General features: G+C 41.2%; 1 pseudogene; it reads left to right on the forward strand.

Annotated features, from left to right (window-relative positions):
• LOC108900089 (glycine receptor subunit beta-like) overlaps positions 1–14,102 on the forward strand; it is an 81,377-nt pseudogene that overhangs the window by 35,346 nt on the left and 31,929 nt on the right.

Consider the following 14,102-nt stretch of genomic DNA (forward strand, 5'->3'; position numbering starts at 1 on the left):
AATGAAGCAAAGACAAACTCTATTAATACAGAGAAGCTCTTTAAGATAAAGAGATAAAAACATAATATAGAGATAGAATAATTTCATCTCTATAGAATTTTGTGATTTTTTTGTGAAAAGAAGTAGGTACAGTTAGCCTTACTTCAAATATTAATATTCTTACTTTTTATTTCATGGACCCACATAATTATTACATACATTAGTGTGATGTAAAGTCATGTGAAAAAGAAAGTACACCCTGAATTCTATGGTTTTATGTATCAGGACATAATTTTAAAAAATCACTGGGTCCTCAACAATTCTTGGCAGGTAAGTAGCAGGTAAGTTTTGGCAGTTTGCCGGTCTGGAGCATTCACGTATGTGTTAACACAATGCCTAGTAGGATCAGTAGTGATCTTAGAGACGCAACTGTTGCTGCCTATCAAGCTGGGAAGGGTTTTATTGCCTTTTCCAAAAAAAATTGAAGTCCATCATGCAACAGTTAGAAAGATTATTCAAAAGTGGAAAACATTCAAGACAGATCTTCCTAGGAGTGGACAACCCAGCAAATTAACCCAAAGGTTAGACCATGCAAAGCTCAGAGAAATTGGAAAAGAAGAGCTACATCTCGGACTCTACAGGCCTCAGATAGCATGTTAAATGTTAAAGTTCATGACAGTACAATTAAAAAGAGACTGACCAAGTATGGCTTGTTTGGAAGGGTTGCCAGGAGAAAGCCTCTTCTCTCAAAAAAGGACAAAAACACGGCCTAGGTTTAACCCTCAGTAAACCCTTGTCACAAGCAGAATGTTAAGACTGGCCTACTGTGAGTTGCGGCACGAAGACTTGGCTGGAATCCAGGCGGCTGAGGTTGCGGTGGTAACCATGGAAATGCAGAATCCAGGCGTATTCTCCCAGAGGCCATGTTTCCAGTTATCATGGTGACACATTCTAGAGAGGCTTGTAGACACAGCTGGGGATCCACAGGAGTAGACAGGGGCACAGGTAGGAAACTAGGCACAGGAGAGTCAAGGTTACTTGAGAGCTCACTCGAGCACAGACAAGATAAAAGGGTACAAGGGTAGATGAACAGGCGAGGTGAGCTAATTGACTGCAGGTGTGCTGATGCCATGCCACACTCCTATGGAAAGAGCACAAACACACACACATACACACACACACACACACACACAGAAGGGGAGGGGAAGATGGGACAGAGACAAAACCAGGGCAGGAACTGGGGAAGAGGAGGGGGACCATAACACTGAGGATTAAAGTGGTTTAAAACACAGGTTTAAAGGTGGAGTGAGGTGGTCTCAGCCAGTCAGGATTCTTTGTCCTAACTTTCTTTGTCTCAGTTAGAAGGAAATATGATTTATTAATACACTCTAAAATATTAATCTGGAATACTCACAGGCATACTCACAGGCATGTAATATTCACCTTCCACCATGATCAATTAAGGCATTGTACAAGACAGAGATATAACTTGGTGGCACTAATACTTAAAGAAAGACAATGCATTAACACAAACATGAATAATTTGATTCCAATACCTGTGAGAAACATTAGATAGATAGATAGAAAAATAGAAAATTTCACAAGTTCCAGCAGCATCCACAAACTTAAGATAAAAAGGCATGCAATAAATACTGAGAATAATAACAATAATGATAAAAACACAGAGGAAAAACTTCAAAGTCCACTGCAAACAGAATGTCCCTATTAAGTTGCATGGTGCACAGTGTGTAGTGTGTAGTACATTATGGAGCAGTTGACAATAATTAAATAGTTTTACGTCTCAAATTTTCTTTTGGCAAGAATGTTACTTGATTCCCACTGAATTATGTGATGTAATAATGTCAACATGGACCAGAGTCTCAAAGGAATGAGTCCAACACTCAAAGAATTGAGTGTGCTTTGAGAGCAAAGGGAGGCTCTACCCAGTTTAGCAACATCAACGCTGGCTTCATTCATCGGTGAGGTCATAGTGGGGGAGATGTAAATGGACATGTACCAGATACAGCATTAGAGTAGGAGTAAAATTATGGCCTAAACCCCCATCTGGTCTGACTTTCCCATCATCCAGTGATAGGAAGCAGGTAGAGAGAGCCTTTCTAACCCCAGACAATCCATTAGCATGTTGAGAATTATATGACCAGCTCAAAGGTCAAATGCCATCTGGATTTGGTGATAATTTGATCATACAGTAGCAGTCTAAACCTATTTGCTTCCACCATATCACTTTTCTAATTTTACCAGTTGTTAAACATGTTAGTTTCATCACCTGTACATCTTTATTTTTATCATTTACTCCCTGTGAGTGGCCCATATATATTTAGACCCAGTCTTTGTGTGTGTTTCTTGGATGTTACAGCTTCAGATATTAGATTGATTGGATTGGAGGTATTAATAACCAATAACCAATATACTTGTCAAATCTGATGCCTATGAATCTGGTGCCCTACTATGAGAACTTTAAAAAAAAAATCTCATTACAATTTTCATTGTTGGGATTAGTGACATTTTTCTGAGTAACTTCCCCTGCAATGTTATTCCCACAGACTCTGCCTAGAAATCAACATGAAGATTAACAGCATGGTCCCCTCCATTCATTGCAGTCTTTGGACTATGGATGAACAGAATCTTGAAAAGAATACTGGAAAATAATTAAGAGACCATGTCCAACTTAAAATGAGTTTTAGATAGCCTTGCCAAGTTATTGTTTTCCCCAGTTAGAATAACATTATAGTAAATGTTCTCTCTCTTGTTTTAATGTTAGGTGTGGTGCTAGTGTGAAAGCAAAGCATTTTCACTTTACATTATATGACAAGCTTACAAGAAGCTAAGAGGGTTATCTAATATTTTTCCCCTGTGTTTTGTGCGTATAAAATGTAGATTAATAAAAGAATAGGTAACAATTTATAATACAGCTTGTGTTTTACAGTGTAATTTTGTTACGTGAATCATATACCAATAAAATATGTAAAGGTACTTAAATGTAGATACAGTGGAAGAAAATGAGACTAAAGGGAACAAGGGAATAATGATTGGGTATTTTAGAGGAAATGAGAAATAAATCATACTCTTAGTATTTTTGTATATTATTCAGTACAGACAGGGTACAGAACAAAGAAACAAACTGGCTAGTTTTGTTTCTTTGTTCTGAGATCAGCCGATCTCATATCGCCATCTGACAGTCTGACAGATTCCTTGTGGTACTCTAACCCGCATCTAGGATTTAAGAATCAAAAAACGTCTTATATTTCCAGTGTTTTGTATGTTAATTATTTTCATTTGTTTCCATTAATATCACAACAGCCAGTTGTCGCCAGAAGACTTGGCCCAGGTTCCAGCTAACTCCACCTCTAACATCTTGAACCGTCTGATGGTCAGTTATGACCCAAGAATAAGACCTAACTTTCAAGGTAGGGCACAAACTGTACAGGTAAGTGGTGACAAACATTTCAGAATTAAGAATGTATTTTTCACTGAAGGAGCTATTTGTAAGTTTTGCCATCACAATATAGCCAGCAACAGCTACCAGTTGAGAAGAAACTTTGCAAGTTCAAGATCAAACTTCATTCCTTTACGTGCACACCTTTCACAAACAAACTGTGTTTACAAATATGTCCCCCTAAGAAAATTTGCATAGCCTGTAGTGACAACATTTTTAGAGATGAAGTTCAAGAGACACAGAATATTGTTGTTCCTTCAGATATGATGCAAACCTGTTACATACTGAGTCAGACAGTCATAACCACTTCTTAAGCCTTTCAATCAAAAATGTTTTGATGATATCACATGCAATTGCTCTGCACTGCACTTAAATAAAAAAATACAGCGCAGTCCCCTCTCTCTCCAGTCCAGAAACACCCCATCCATCAGCAATAGTTTAAATTAATATGTTACAGCAGCATGTACTGAGACATTTGGCAATCTGAAGATTGCAGATTTCTGAGAATTAGGGTTTGTACTTTTCAATTCAGGCTTTTCAAATGATAGATACAAAATCAACAGTCCAATTCATAGAAAAGCAGCACTGACAATACACTGACAAAAAGAGGAAAAAGTAAATTTATTTAATGTATTAGAAGTAACACAGTGAAAAAATGTAAAAATGTACATGTTTCATTAACAGACAATGCATTTGTATGTGTGGGACTCCTATGCATCACATAAATGTGCTTTAATTGAATGTATATACTAGGGATGCTCCGATACCACTTTTCCAAACCGATACGATACTGATACTTGGATCTGAGTACTTGCCGATACGGAGTGCTGATACGAGTACTTATTACGAGTACATTACACTTCGTACATTTACTTGAAAACGTGTTTTATTTTCATCAGATATTGTTTCATTCTCTGGCTGTAAGAAATTGCTGTGACTGACATTTGAACATTCCATTATATATGGCACTGCCACACATTTTACTCAGATAGAAGTACTGTTAAAGTACTGTTATTGACATTTTAGCATTCAACTGCATCTTTTATTTTTTTGGGCTTTTCACCTTTATTTTGACAGGACAGTGGAGAGGAGACAGGAAACAGGGAAAGAGAGTGGGGGAATGACACGCAGTAAAGGTCCAGCCAGACTGGGAGTCGATCCGGGGACCAGCTGCTCAAGGCACTTAGGCCCATGTGGTACGCGCCCCAACTGCATCTTTTTTTAACAAACAGAATATCTTCAAGGCAGGATAGGCTAAGGCAGAATGTTTAAAATGTCCAACTATTTTCCTGCCACAGCATCAGCCACGCTCCTCTGTGCTAAAAGCACAGCCAGCTGGATGGTGTGTGCGACACACAGCAGGCTCAGGAGTCCAGTGTTACTCATGCTTTGATCATGTTTTTGCATTATCAGTAGCACATGACAGACCTTGACATGTCTGAGCATGTCATCAACACACCTGCGATGCTGCTGGTGGACCCTATTTTGCATGCAGACAACTTCGGAGTAAATCACTGTCATCTGCTGTGCAGTTAACGATGAGGACCGGTATGCTGTCAAATCAGTGGTGAGGGCGTCTGCAACAGGCTGCGGATGTGCTTCACAGTCGGATGTGGTGTCGGCTAGGGATCTCATACCTCGGCTCCAGTACGCTGAGAAGACGTTTAAATCCCATGTTATCAACAACTGACAATGGCTGGTCATCAAGAGCAATGTACTGGGTAAGAGCCTCTGTTATTTTCACTGCGCGCGGGTTGTCTCTTAACATCTTCTCCCTCTTCTCCAGAGTTTCCTGCAAAGTTGGTTGTTGCTGTTTTACATTACTAGCAAACGCTTTGAACTTGGCGTCGTGTTGGTTTTTTATATGTTTTATCAGAGCATAATTTGCAGTCTGCTTTACTTTAGTCACCATCATCCACTTTGAAATACCTTCACACTGCTCCTCCGTGCTCTCACTTAGCACCTGACCACCCAAGTAAATGTCACACTGCCGTAAAGTGGTATTGGGCTGTGGTGTCGCAACACTTTTACGAGTACGAGTACGAGTACAGGAACAGGGTATCGGACCCGATACCCGATACTGGTATCAGTATCGGTGCATCCCTAGTATATACATATCATATACATTCAAGAACAACCAAAATAAATAAGGACATGAGGAAGCTTTATTGCCATTGTAGTATGTACAGCAAAATTTGGTCTGACACTCTCCCATGGTAACAATACTAAAAGATACAAACCAACAATAGATAAAAACAATATGTAATTAAAGTATAAAACAATAATTAACAAGGACAGACAATAAATAATAGCGACGATAATAAATACAAGGAGGTAGAAAAGTGGCAGATACTGCACAGCCCAGAGAAACTAATATTGCACGATCTGGAGAAAGACAGTCCTTTGATTAGGTACCAGTTATCTGTGTGAGTGGGGGGTTGGGATAGGATAGAAGAAGGGGGGAGTGATAGATGCTACAACTCTGGGGAAGAAGCTGTTCCTCAGTGTGGTAGTCTGGGTTTTTAGAATATGGTGTCTCTTCCCTGATGGTAGAGGGACAGGCAGATGTCCCTGTTTGTTGGTGCTGATGGATCTTGCCTTCTTCTGCAGGTGGTCCACATACACCAAGTCAAGGTCTAGGAGTACAAGTCCACGATCTTCTCCACTGTCATAACCACCCGGGACAGATCCCTCCTGGTTTCCTCTGTGCATCTCGCATACCACACTATGCTGCACTGACACAGAATGCTCTCTATTGTGCTTCTATAGATGTTCATGAGTAGTGGTGACAGTAGACCAGCCTAATTCAGCTTCCAGAGGAAGAACAGTCTTTGTTGAGCTCTCTTCACTAGGCTGGAGGTGGTCAGTGTCCATGAGGTCCTGAGGTTCTCAGTTATTTGAATACCCAGGAACTTGGTGGATCCCACCCCATCTACCTCCTCCCCGTTGATGTACAGTGGGGACTGTGTGGTTCCACTGGACCTCCTGAAGTCCACAATGACTTCCTTTGTTTTGGTGGTGTTCAGGACCAGGTTGTTGCACCACTGTTGCACCACTTGGCCAGATGTTGGACCTGTCTGTAGTAGGTCGTGTTGTTACAGAAGGGACCCATCACAGTGGTGTCATCTGCGAATTTCACTATGGTGCTGGAGGACTGGAGGGGGATACAGTCCTGGGTGAAGAGGGTGAAGAGGGTAGGACTGAATACACACCCCTGTGGTACACCTGTGTTCAGGATTGTGGTTGATGATGTCAGGTTCCCTATCCTGACAATCCTTTTGTGGTCTGTTGGTTAGGAAGTCCATAATCCTTGAACAGAGTGAGATGGAGAGTCCTAGGTTTAAGTTTTTTAACTAGTTTATGGAGGTTTACTGTATTGAAGGCAGAGCTGAAGTCCACAAAGAGTATCCTGATGTACGTATTTGGATGCTTTTAAGTGAGACAGGGCTATGTGAAGTGCAATTGAGACGGTGTCCTCTGTGGATCTGTTTGTTCGGTAAGCAAACTGGTGACTCTTCTGGTCAGCTGGGATGGTGTCATTGATGTGGGCTAATATGATCCTCTCAAAGAACTTCGTGATAACTGGGGTGAGTGCAACTGGGCGGTGGTCGTTGAGGGTGGTGACAGCGAACTTTTTTGGTGTGGGGATGATGGTGGTGGCTTTCATGCTGATGGGTACTGCAGCTTGTTGGAGGGAGAGGTTAAAGATGTTGGTGAAGACCCCCACTTCCTGATCGGCACAGGTCTTCAGTATATGGCCTGACACTCCGTCTGGTCCAGCCGCTTTGGTGGCATCAATCCTCCTTAGGGTGGATCTCACCTGATGGTGCTGGAGTGTGAGTACTCCACCTGCTCCTCTTCAGGTGGAGTACTTCCTGTTCTTCCTCCACATTAGAGTTTATTGATGCAAGCAAAGAAGTGGTTCAGGGTGTTGGGGAGACCCTGTCCTGACTGACCTGTGTGGTGTTCTTGTAGTCAGGTCAGGGTTTTAATCCCCTCCACATTCTTTGGGTGTTGTTGTTCTCAAATTGTCCCTCAGTGCGCTCTGTATTTGTTCTTTCCTCCCTGACGCCTTTTTTCAGGTCCCTCTGGGCTTCAGTATAGGCCAGCATGTTGCCTGACCTAAAGGCAGCATCTCTTGATCTAAGCGGAGATCTGACATTGCTGTTCAACCACAGTTTCTGGTTTGGGAACACCCTGATGGTTTTGGTGGTTAGCACAGCCTTGGTGCAGAAGTTGATGTAGTCCAGGACAGCCGAGGTGTACTCCCCCAAAGAAGCTCCCTGAGAGAACACTTCCCAAGTCTGTACTCCCAAAACAGTCCTGCATCGATGCAGCCCTCTCACTAACCCCCCTGCTACAATCACAGCTCCCTCTGGGTGAGCTATAAGCTGGTCGTTAATAGAACAATACAGTTCCTCCAGCTTTAGTATGTGGTGGTATGTAAGCCACTGTGATGAGAATGGCAGAGAACTCTCTTGGTAGATAGAATGGCCTGTATTTCACCACCAAGTATTGTATCCCAGTGATGTCTACTTCTGTATACCAGTTGTTGTTAACATAAATGCACACTCCTCCCCCTCTGCCCTTATTGGAGCATGCACTTCTATTTGCTTGGTAAGCAATATGGCCTGCTAGTTCAATAGTCCGATGAGGAATGTTGCTATCCTGCCAGGTCTCTGTAAATACTGTCACACAGCTGCCCATGTTGTGTGATGTAATCCTCAGTCTTATTTTGTCTATCTTGTTGATGAGTGACCAGCAGTTGGCCAAAGACAGACTTAGTAGAGCTGGTTGATGCGGTCTTGCTCTTAGCCTAATGTGTAGGCTGCTCATCTTGCCCCATTTCTGTCTTCTTTCCCTGCGTCGCATCTGGCGCCTCCTAGGTGGGATGAAAGTGGTGTCCCCGGGAGCTTCAAGACGCAGTATCTCCGGTGGAATGTAGTCCGGTTTTTCTGTAGTGTACACCAGACATTGTCCTCCTACAGCGAGGAGTTTGGCTCACTCATAACATATCTGAGCCTCTGGAGTGCGGACAATAACAGAAAACACACAATAACACACAAAAACTCTGCAATCAAACAGAGTGTCGAGCTGCTGCATACATGCGTGCCCCAATCTTCATAAATAAATAAATAAACTAACAACAGAGTTAACTGCTGAACAGACAGCAGCAAGCAAGTAAGTAAGTTACAGTGCATCTGGTCTTTGATCAGTCTAAAATGTATATCACTCCACTGCTCACTGACCTACCAATGGCTGCCTGAAATAAAGTCATTAATTCTTGCCAAAAGAGTGACTTTTGGGTCTCCAACCATCTGCCTGTACTCACACAGGTTTATACTCCTTCTTGATCACTGCATTGCTCCACAAGTCAGCTGGTATTGCCTTCCCTGCACACAAGGCATTCCCTGTCCAGACTGTTCTCATTCATTGTTTTCTGATGGTGGTACCAGCTCCCTGTGTTAGGATTCACAAACAGAAAAGGAGCCAAAATGCAGAACTTGGAATGATAAAGAAGGGTTTATTGAGGAAAAACAGAAACACTTGACAAAGGAGCGGGCAGGCAGGCTTCCAACAAAAGGTGGACTCAGCCGTGAGTCAAAACTTCAAAGAACAAATCTCCAGGGCGTGGCAGGCGAGCAAAGGTGAGGTACTGATATCTGGGTTAGGAGGAGAGACAAAGTTAGCCAGCTAATGGAGAGGGTTTCAAAAGCTAGGAGTCATGCGCTAGAATACCATGCAGGCAAACGGACAATCTGACGAAGACTGAAGTGAAGGACCCAGGTATAAATGCAGCAGGAGTCAGGTGAGGTAATGAACCAGACTGAAGTCAGGAGTGCTTGATTGAGTGGAGGGAAACAGGTAGGAGGAGATAACCAGATGGCCACGCCCTGGAAAACAAACACAGACAGGGGGAGACAAGCAGGACACACAGGGAAGGGAAACACACTGACACAAGAGGGGAGAGAGGCATACTGCCAAATCCTAACACCCTGAGGGAGTAAGAAATAAAATGAACATTAAATCAATATTTGGCCATAACTGTCTACCTCAGGGGTTTCAAACTCAATTTCATCCTGGGCCACAACAGCATTGTGGTTGACCTAAAATGGCCAGTTTTAACTGTAAGACTCTCTTTCACCAGTCCAACCAAGCCAGTTCTCTCACCACATCCTCATCCGAGAGTTTCTCACTGACAGACAAGTCTGCCTTCACGCCTCTTAAAAAATGTCTAAATGCATTGTAGCAGTTTTGTCAGTGCTTTCGTCAATGGTTAATTAAAAAGCCAGATAATTGCACACTTCTTCAGCCAGATTTTCAGCTAGTTCCTGGACTCTGTTTGTCTCTGGTCAGGGCACCTTCTGAAAAACACTTTGGAGCTCAGGCGATTTCTTCAGCCACAATAAAGCTGGCTTTCACTGCTGCATAATTTTTGCTGTTACTTTTGGCACTGCTGCTGCCTCGTAGCAAAGAAGATATACCGGCTTGTCTCCATTAAGCACAAAAATGTATTCGTTCACCCATCTCTCATTAAATTACCTTGCCTCTGCATCAACTCTTCTTTTCTTGGACATCCTGGGACTATTAACATTTTTTCGAACCCCATCACTGACTGAAAAACCGCTGTAGGAAATGGCTGTTATTGAAACACTCAGTGGCTAGATGCTTTCATTGCACAGGTAACAAAATTGAGATGCATTCACTGTACTTATGTACAGTGGCATAGGATTTATTTTATAATAATCACAGTCTTTGAAAGCTCTCGCAGGCCACATAAAGTGAAGTGACGGGCTGGATTTGGCGGGCCTTGAGTTTGACATGTCTGTTCTACCTAATGAAATATATTAAAAGCATTCACAACCACTGATACTGCTTCCAGACTGTGTACTGCACACAGATGGTAGTGTATTGATTAGGGAGCGCCTTTGTGACTCCTGGTGGCAGTGATTAGAATGGCATGTTGGACTGCTGAAGGATAGTGCATGCTCGACCTGGCCTGCTGCAACCTAAACCCACTGGGTTTACCACTGCTACCACTGTATGTACATCCTTTTAGTGCATTCATCTGGAATTTTCTGTGGAAAAGGTGCTGTTCCAACATTTTACAGTAGAACGTTAGGTCAGATGATATATCTGTATATATCTATGGTGCTATTTTTATGTGGAGTAGAATAGTTGAGTGTCATTTTGCTTTAAGTTTGTCTTATGTGTGTTTCAGGTATCCCAGTTGAGTCCAGGGTGAACATCTTCATTAACAGCTTTGGGTCCATCCAGGAGACCACTATGGTGACACACACATGCACGCACACACACACACACACACACACACACACACACACACACAGATACCACTAAGGTGTTTGAAATAATGTATTTTCATAATTTGGGTAACCCAACTGTTTCACACTGATCAAAACATAACACAGTAATATTATTATTAATAATATTAGCAGCATAGTAATAGTACTAGCACCAGAAATAGAAGGAGAAGCAGCAGTAGAATGAGCAACAGCAGCAGTAGTCATGTGAAAATTAATACGTCTCTCTCTACAGGACTATAGAGTGAATATATTTCTTCGCCAGAGATGGAATGACCCTCGCCTACGACTTCCTACTGACTTTAAGAGTGAGGCACTAACTGTTGACCCCAAGATGTTCCAGTGTTTGTGGAAACCAGACCTTTTCTTTGCCAATGAGAAAAATGCAAATTTCCATGATGTCACCCAGGACAACATTCTTCTCTTCATCTTTAGGAATGGAGATGTCTTGATCAGTATGAGGTAGTCATCATCAACAAGCCAAAATTTTAAATTGTCCAAGACTGATTTATACCCATATCACTGATTAGAATCATAGTAAACAAGTGCTTTAACATTCAGTAAGCATTATCCTGTAATAGGGCTGTTTAGTTCTTTCTCCTGATTAACCTTATATGTGCGTGTGTGTGTGTGTGTGTGTATGTTTAGGTTGTCGGTAACGCTGTCATGTCCCTTGGATCTTACACTGTTCCCAATGGATACACAGCTGTGTAAGATGCAGCTGGAGAGCTGTGAGTACACACATTCCCACACAAAGTTAGGATAAGAGCATTTGATTACTTTAGAACTGAGCAAAAACAGAACTCTGGCTGCTGTAAAGAGTGAAATTAGCTCTCCTGTCAGACAGAAAAGTTAGCAGCTTTTCACAGTCATCCTCCAATCAAAGATCTGCACTGTTTCTCAGCTAATGAGATTTTATATAGTACATTCATCTGAAAAATAAAATAGTATGCATTGTTTTTATACAAATGAGGCATAGTCTACCATACAAATAAATTTAAAGGTCCCATATTTTTCACTTTTCCTGTGATTTATTTGTTTTGGTATCCAGAAGAAGATATATTTGTGGTTTTAAGTAAAGAAAGAAAATCTCAATATAGTTTTATATCTCTTTCACGCTTAACTCTGGAGCTCTAGCAAGAACAATGCATTTTGTGTTGGTCTCTTAGCATCTCTTGTGATTAGCTGAATGTTTTCAGACTGACACATGGCTAAGCCAACCACAGCTAACAGACTGTAGGCTACTGTGGCTTTGCAAAAGTCACTAGTAAATGCAAATGGCGATGGCCACTGACAAAGAAAATGAGTCAGTGATAAAATGAGCTGAACAGGTGCTCAAATTTAGACTAAAATGCTCTGGTACTTCAGAAAAAATAAACTTAAGCCAATGGACTCTAATATTACTATCCTTAGGAAGGCTGTGCTATGATATATTGGCTTCCTGACATCTGACAGAATGACTACTTGGTGTTGTATTGATAATAAAGTTAAAACAATAACAAAAACATTTGGGTGGTAGGTCTGGGTGGGCATAGCTGATGGCAGTGACTATAAAGCTGTGACATCACAAAGTTATGGAAGTTCCAACTGCTCCTTTACAGACACAGTTTCTGAATACAAGCTGTGTTCTCTGTGGACTTAGCATTTTGATACTTTGACAGTATTTATATGGCACATAGACCTGCTTTATAACAGGGTTCCCATGGATCCTTAAAAAGTTTTAAAAGGCATTCAATTAATTAACCTTAAAATAAGGCCTTAAAGTCTTAAAATGTCTTAAATTAGTCTTGCAAAAGTCTTAAAAATTCATGGGAGGTAGGATTTTACATATTCATTTTTACGTATTAATATGAGTAAGCATGTAAGCATGTTCATGTGAAAGAAGTGTGGAGTTGTTAATTACAAGCAACATTATCAGAACCTTTATTAAAGTACTTAATATGATATGAGAAGTAACACTGACACCTTTGGGTAAATTCGGTTCTAGCGATGTCCAAAAATAATATTTAACTCAATTCAATTTTATTTATATAGCGCCAAATCACAACAAAAATCATCTCAAGGCACTTTTCATATAGAGTAGGTCTCGACCATACTTTTTAAAATAGGTATTTACAGAGAGAGATCCAACAGTTCCCACCATGACCAAGCACTAGGTGACAGTGGCAAGGAAAAACATCCTTTTAAGAGACAGAAACCTCGAGCAGAACTGGGTGGGTGGGTGGCCATCTGCCTCAAATGGTTTTGTTGTTTTAATTAATTCATTTGGTTCACAGATTAAAACAGACAGAGGTCCACACACTGCAATTGCCACAAACAAAGTCCACTGTGACATCCACCAGCCCAGCAGACTATTTAGGGGAGCTGCAATGTGTGGACTGTCTGTCTGTTCATCTGTTGGTTTTCATTGGTTCAGCACCTTGAATATTGTGAGATGTGCACATCACATTGTTGATCAATTTGGCTCAGGCCTTTCTGTTTCAAAAAACATATATGGACAAAATTGCCCATAAACCAACTGAGCAACTGATGCTTTATTTATTTATTTTTCCAATTTTTGTTGTAGTAAAACTGGCCTCAAATTTTATTCTGAGTGGCATCAAAAAGTCTTAAAAAATCTTAAATCCTATTTGCCTAAAGCTGTAGGAACCCTGTATAATCCAAAACACATGGAAGTCTCACTTACAATAAGGGACCTTTGATTAAGATTCAAATGTAAACTTATTTTTTGAGGTAATAGTACCAAATATAGCCTGCTGATCTGTGTGTACCTATAGCTGCACCCAACTCCAGATTCCAAATAATTTAAGACCCCCTATAGTCATGTTTTGAGTAAAATCAGTTTTATCTATATAGCCCAAATCAAACACAAGTTATCTCAAGTAAGTTGGAGCAGGTCAAGATCATGCTAAATATTTACAGAGACTCAGTGCTTCCCACCATGAGCAAGCACTTGGCAACAGTGGCAAGGGCATGGCACCACAGACATGCCCTTTAACGGAACATCAAAATTTTCACAGTAAGGCATCATGAAGTCCTTAAGGCTTTCTTGACCAAGTCTAAAGTGGAGCACATCAACTTGCTAGTAACAGAACGTCAAAGTCTAAAATATGTCATTTCCTGTGTCCAGTAGGTTCTGCTATAAATTTTTGTGAATACTGACATGTGGGTGTGTTCATGTCTTGAGCTGTATCATTACTGTGAAATTTGGGGCTGATTGAACAAACCATGGCTGACTTACAGCAACTTAAACGCAATTTCCTATTTCAGGGCGAGTCATCGAAGTTTGAGGTGCTGCCACGACCACACCCTTCGACATTAGCAAAATCTTTTGATCATTTTTA

Source organism: Lates calcarifer, unplaced genomic scaffold, assembly GCF_001640805.2.
Source record: "Lates calcarifer isolate ASB-BC8 unplaced genomic scaffold, TLL_Latcal_v3 _unitig_4511_quiver_746, whole genome shotgun sequence".
Classification (NCBI taxonomy): domain Eukaryota; kingdom Metazoa; phylum Chordata; class Actinopteri; family Centropomidae; genus Lates; species Lates calcarifer.